At 42.7% G+C, this 6,103-nt stretch overlaps 1 long non-coding RNA gene across 1 annotated transcript; it reads left to right on the top strand.

Moving 5' to 3' along the window:
- Positions 1–676: 676 nt before the first annotated feature.
- On the top strand, positions 677–2,713 carry LOC125531707. The gene is made up of 2 exons (XR_007293450.1): positions 677–1,701; positions 2,354–2,713. It is a non-coding gene; the product is annotated as an uncharacterized LOC125531707 (long non-coding RNA).
- Positions 2,714–6,103: the final 3,390 nt, after the last annotated feature.

Here is a 6,103-nt window from a genome sequence, read left to right on the forward strand (position 1 = left end):
GGTTTTCAGTGATTCCAAGAATTACCGCAAAGAAAAGTTGGCATTTGAAGTGGTGGATTTTCAGAGTGCTTATCATGCTATTCTGGGTAGGCCTGCCTATGCGCGTTTTATGGCTCGACCATGTTACGTGTACCTCAAGTTAAAAATGTATGATCCCAGAGGAGTGATCACTGTCACTGGCAATTGGCAGAAGGCAGAAGAGTGCTTCCAGAAGGTCTCAAAAATCGCCGATGCACAAACGGCAGCAGTTGAAATGCAAGAATACCGGAAAAATGCAAATCCGAGTGATTTGCTGCGATCCAAGAAGCCTGCAACTAACTCTGCATTTCAGTCATCCGGTGAAACCAAGCCGATTCATATTCACCCCACCGATCCTGATGCTGCTCCTACTCACATCTCAACTACACTCGACAGTAAATAGGAAGAAGCGCTCATCCAGGTCCTTCGTGAGAACTAGGACATCTTTGCATGGAAACCTTCTGACATGCTGGGTGTACCCAGGGGACTAGCTGAGCACCGTTTGCGAGTCGACCCGAAAGTAAAACCAGTCAAAGAACATCTTCGATGGTCCGCCGTATAGAAGAGAAAAGCAATTGGTGAGGAAGTGGCTTGGCTCCTGGCAGCTGAGTTCATCCGAGAAATCTATCACTCTGAGTGGCTCACCAATGTTGTCATGGTCCCCAAGAAGGACGATTCACTTCGCATGTGCATTGACTTCAAGCATATCAATCGGGCCTGACCGAAAGATCATTTTCCTCTCCCCCGCATAGACCAAATCGTCGACTCGACTGCGGGGTGTGAGAGATTGTCTTTCCTGGACGCCTATTTCGGGTACCATCAGATCCGACTGTATGGACCCGATGAGATAAAAACGGCTTTCATTACTCCATTCGGATGCTTCTGTTATGTCACCATGCCATTCGGCCTGAAGAACGCCGGAGCCACATTCATGAGGATGATTCAGAAGTGTCTGCTCACTCAAATCAGTCGGAATATGGAAGCATACATGGATGACATTGTGGTCAAGTCACGTAAGGGTTCCAACCTGCTGGCTGACCTTGCAGAAACCTTTGCCAACCTCAGAATGTATGATATGAACCTTAATCCATCAAAATGCACATTTGAAGTTTCTGGCGGAAAGTTACTCGGCTTCCTCGTTTTCGAATAAGGGATCGATGCTAACCCAGAGAAAGTTGGTGCTATACTCCGGATGAAACGTTCCGTGCGTGCGCATGATCTTTAAAAGCTTACTGGTTGTTTGGCCGCCTTGAGTCGATTCATTTCTCGCTTTCCAAGAGGGGAGCCGTTCGCAGTACTATGTGATGTTTCTGCTATATTTTGCAGAAACATCTGGTTGATCAATATTATTCATTTGTTCTTCACAAGTTTTCTTAGGTACTGAACACTTGCTAAATATCTGTACTTAATATTGCACGTATTACATGATTGATGCTGCCATGAACGACTAAACATAAAAGTAAACTTTTGGGCCCTGCCTGTGATAGTTTTGTTTTCAATTGTATTTTTACTATCACGTACTGTACTTCCTTTTATGTTCTTCGGTTCGTAACTTGAAAGTATAATCATTTTACCCGTGCAGTTTCCTAGCTTTTCGGGCAGTGTGGCATCAATGGCGTATAACCATAGTGGCCAACTTTTGGTAGTTGCTTCAAACTTTACTCATCAAGGAGCAGATAGAGTGTGAGTGGTTACTAAATCACAACTCTTCTTATTGCTTTATCATTAGTAACATTCTATTCATCTTGAATTTGTTAAGCACAACAACTACCATTGAGATAATGCTGCTAAAAATAATTGACATAGGCACATGCCTTCACCTATATTCAGTTATGCATGAAAAATGACTGCAAATGAGATTAGCATCGACTAGATATGTCTGCACTTACAAGTTTAATGTGCAGTGTGCACATGTTGACTGGGCCCTACAAAAAAAGTTTCCTCATCGTTATTGAGCTTGTTGGCAGCCTGAAACTTTATGCCAAACATGGTTCTTGCTACCTCGTCGACAAAATACCCTCTCTTGATTTTGGCTACATAGTTGCCCTAGTCTTAGCCCGGGTGTTCTGCACATTGATCATTGCGGGCTTATGATTGGCATCTGCCTTGGGTTTGGTGTCTGTTGCGCTTCTATCTGGAATATGGCATTTGTCTATTATAGCACTATGGTCACTGGTGTCCTCCCTTCTCTTCTCGGTTCTACTCCCTCCGTTCCAAATTACTCGTCGTGGTTTTAGTTCAAATTTGGAACGGAGGGAGTATAAGAAAGCACGTGCTAGTCCGTTTTTTTGTTAAGCAGTTAACACCCTTATGTGTTTTGTTTCTGTTGGTCAAGCTGGAGGTGGAGGGGCACCAGATATTTATCGAAACGATGCGGGATTCCAAAAGGAAGAAGTCTCCCTGAGAGTAGAAGCTCTCTTCTTACCCAGACCGGTCCAGCCGACTACTTGTACAATTAATCGAGCCCTACCGCTGTAGTCCCCCCCCTAACATTATTGAGCTAGGCAGAGTAGCATTCATGCCATTGTATGTTGTGTTTTGTTTTATGTATGTTTAGGCCTCATTTTTAGTGAGATGAAACAAGAGAGCAACTTGTTGGAAGTAATACATTTGATGTGTGCAATCCAATGAGTGCTGAGGCACGCAGTGAATATCATTATGCTCTTACTTCACAGATGATTTGAGTAGATTCTAAGTATATTTACTTGATGAAACACAAGTCTGAATTATGAAAAGGTTCAAGTAATTTCAGAGTGAAGATCGTCGTGACAAGAGGATAAAATGTCTATGATATGATCATAGAGATGAATACCTGAGTTATATGTTTGGTACACAATTAATACATTATGGAAATTGTTTCACAACTAATGCCGCTTGGAACACCATAGTGTGATGGTGTGTTCGAACATCATAGCTGCACCCTATTGGATGTGGTGCATACCATGATGTCTTTTATCGAATTGCCACTATCGTTTATGGGTTAGGCATTAGAAACAACCGCATTCGCTTTAAATAGGGCACCACATAATTCCGTTGAGATGACACCGTATGAACTATGGTTTAGAGAAACCTAAGCTGTCATTTTCTAAAAATTTGGGGCTGTGACGCTTATGTGAAAAGGGTTTAGCCTGATAAGCTCGAACCCAAAGCGGATAAATGCATCTTCATAGGACACCCAAAACAGTTGGGTATACCTCCTATTTCGGATCCGGAAGCAAAAGTGATTGTTTCTAGAAACGGTTCCTTTCTCGAGGAAAAGTTTCTCTCGAAAGAATTGGGTGGGAGGACGATGGAGACTTGATGAGGTTATTGAACCGTCACTTCAACCAATGTGTACCAGGGCACAGGAAGTTGTTCCTGTAGCGCCTACACCAATTGAAGTGGAAGCTGATGATAGTGATCATGAAACTTAAGATCAAGTCACTACCAAACCTTGTAGGTCGACAAGGATGCGTACTATTTCAGAGTGGTACGTAATCCTATCTTGGAGGTCATGTTGCTAGACAACAATGAACCTACTAGCTATGGAGAAACGATGGTGGGCCCGGATTCCGACAAATGGCTCGAGGCCATAAAATCCGAGAGGATCCATGTGTGAAAACAAAGTATAGACTTTGGAAGAACTACTTGATGGTCGTAAGGCTATTGGGTACAGATGGATTTTAAAAGGAAGACGGACAATGATGGTAAGTATCACCGTTAAGAAAGCTCGACTTGTCGTTAAGATGTTTTCCGACAAGTTCAAGGAGTTGACTGCGGTGAGACTTTCTCACTCGTAGCGATGCTATGAGTCTGTTGGAATTGTATTAGCAGTTACTGCATTATTTATGAAATCTTGCAGATAGGATGTCAAAACATTGTTTCCTCGACAATTTTCTTGAGGAAAGGTTGTATGTGATACAACCAGAAGGTTTTTGTCAATCCTAAAAGATGCCAACAAGTATGCAAAGCTCTAGCAATCCTTCTAAGGACTGGAGTAAGCATCACGGAGTTGGAATATACGCTTTGATGAGATGATCAAAGATTTTGGGTTTATACAAAGTTTATGAGAAACTTGTATTTCCAAAGAAGTGAATGGGAGCACTATAGAATTTCTGATGAGTATATGTTGTTGACATATTGTTGATCAGAAATGATGTAGAATTTCTGGAAAGCATATAGGGTTATTTGAAAAGTGTTTTTCAATGGAAAACCTGGATTAAGCTACTTGAACATTGAGCATCAAGATCTATAAGGATAGATCAAAAAACGCTTAATAGTACTTCCAAATGAATACATACCGTGATAAGATTTTGAAGGAGTACAAATAAGATCAGCAAAGAAGGAGTTCTTGGCTGTGTTATAAGGTGTGAGCATTGAGCGAGACTCAAGATCTGACCACGGTAGAAGAGAGAGAAAGGACGAAGGTCGTCCCCTATGCTTTAGACGTAGGCTCTACAGTATGCTATGCTGTTACCGCACCTGAAGTGTGCCTTGCCATGAGTCAATCAAGGGGTACAAGAGTGATCCAGGAATGATCACAGGACAGCGGTCAAAGTTATCCTTAGTAACTAGTGGACTAAGGAATTATCTCGATTATGGAGGTGGTAAAAGAGTTCGTCGTAAAGGGTTACATCGATGCAAACTTTGACACTAATCCGGATGACTCTGAGTAGTAAACCGGATTCGTATAGTAGAGCAGTTATTTGAAATAGCTCCAAGTAGCACATGGTAGCTGCATCTACAAGATGACATAGAGATTTGTAAAGCACACACGGATCTGAAAGGTTCAGACCCGTTGACTAATAACCTCTCTCACAAGCGAGATATGATCAAACCCCATGGGTGTTGGATTCATTACAATCACATAGTGATGTGAACTAGATTATTGACTCTAGTGCAAGTGGGAGACTGTTGGAAATATTCCCTAGATGCAATAATAAAATGGTTATTATTATATTTCCTTGTTCATGATAATTGTCTATTGTTCATGCTATAATTGTATTAACCGGAGACCGTAATACATGTGTGCATACGTAGACCATAATATGTCCCTAGTAAGCCTCTAGTCGACTAGCTCGTTGATCAATAGATGGTTACGGTTTTTTGACCATGGACATTGGATGTCGTTGATAACGGGATCACATCATTAGGAGAATGATGTGATGGACAAGACCCAATCCTAAGGATAGCACAAGATCGTGTAGTTCGTCTGCTAAAGCTTTTCTAATGTCAAGTATCATTTCTTTAGACCATGAGATTGTGCAACTCCCGGATACCATAGGAATGCTTTGGGTGTGCCAAACGTCACAACATAACTGGGTGGCTATAAAGGCACACTACGGGTATCTCCGAAAGTGTTTGTTGGGTTGGCACGAATCGAGACTGGGGTTTGTCACTCCGCGTGACGGAGAGGTATCTATGGGCCCACTCGGTAGGACATCATCATAATGAGCTCAATGTGACCAAGGAGTTGATTAGGGGATGATGTGTTACGGAACGAGTAAAAGTGACTTGCCGGTAACGAGATTGAATGAGGTATTGGGATACCAATGATCGAATCTCGGGCAAGTAACGTACCGATTGACAAAAGGAATTGTATACAGGATTGATTGTAACCCCGACATCGTGGTTCATCTGATGAGATCATCGTGGAACATGTGGGAGCCAAGATGGGTAACCAGATCCCGCTATTGGTTATTGGCCAGAGAACTGTCTCGGTCATGTCTGCATGATTCCCGAACCCGTAGGGTCTACACACTTAATGTTCGGTAACGCTAGAGTTGTTATGGGAATTAGTGCGCAGTTACCGAATGTTGTTCGGAGTCCCAGACGTCACGAGGAGTTCCGGAATGGTCCGGAGGTAAACATTTATATATGGGAAGTCCTATTTTGGCCACCGGAAAATGTTTGAGATTTTTTAGTATTGTATCAGGAAGGTTCTAGAAGGTTTCAGAGTGGGGCCCACCTGCATGGGGGGACCTACATGAACATGGGTAGTGGGGGCAAGGCCCCACACCCCTGGTCAAGGCGCACCAAGATCCCCCCTTAGAAGGAATAAGATCATATCCCGAAGGGATAAGATCAAGATCCCTAAAAAGGGGGG

This window comes from Triticum urartu, unplaced genomic scaffold, assembly GCF_003073215.2.
Source record: "Triticum urartu cultivar G1812 unplaced genomic scaffold, Tu2.1 TuUngrouped_contig_7916, whole genome shotgun sequence".
NCBI lineage: Eukaryota > Viridiplantae > Streptophyta > Magnoliopsida > Poales > Poaceae > Triticum > Triticum urartu.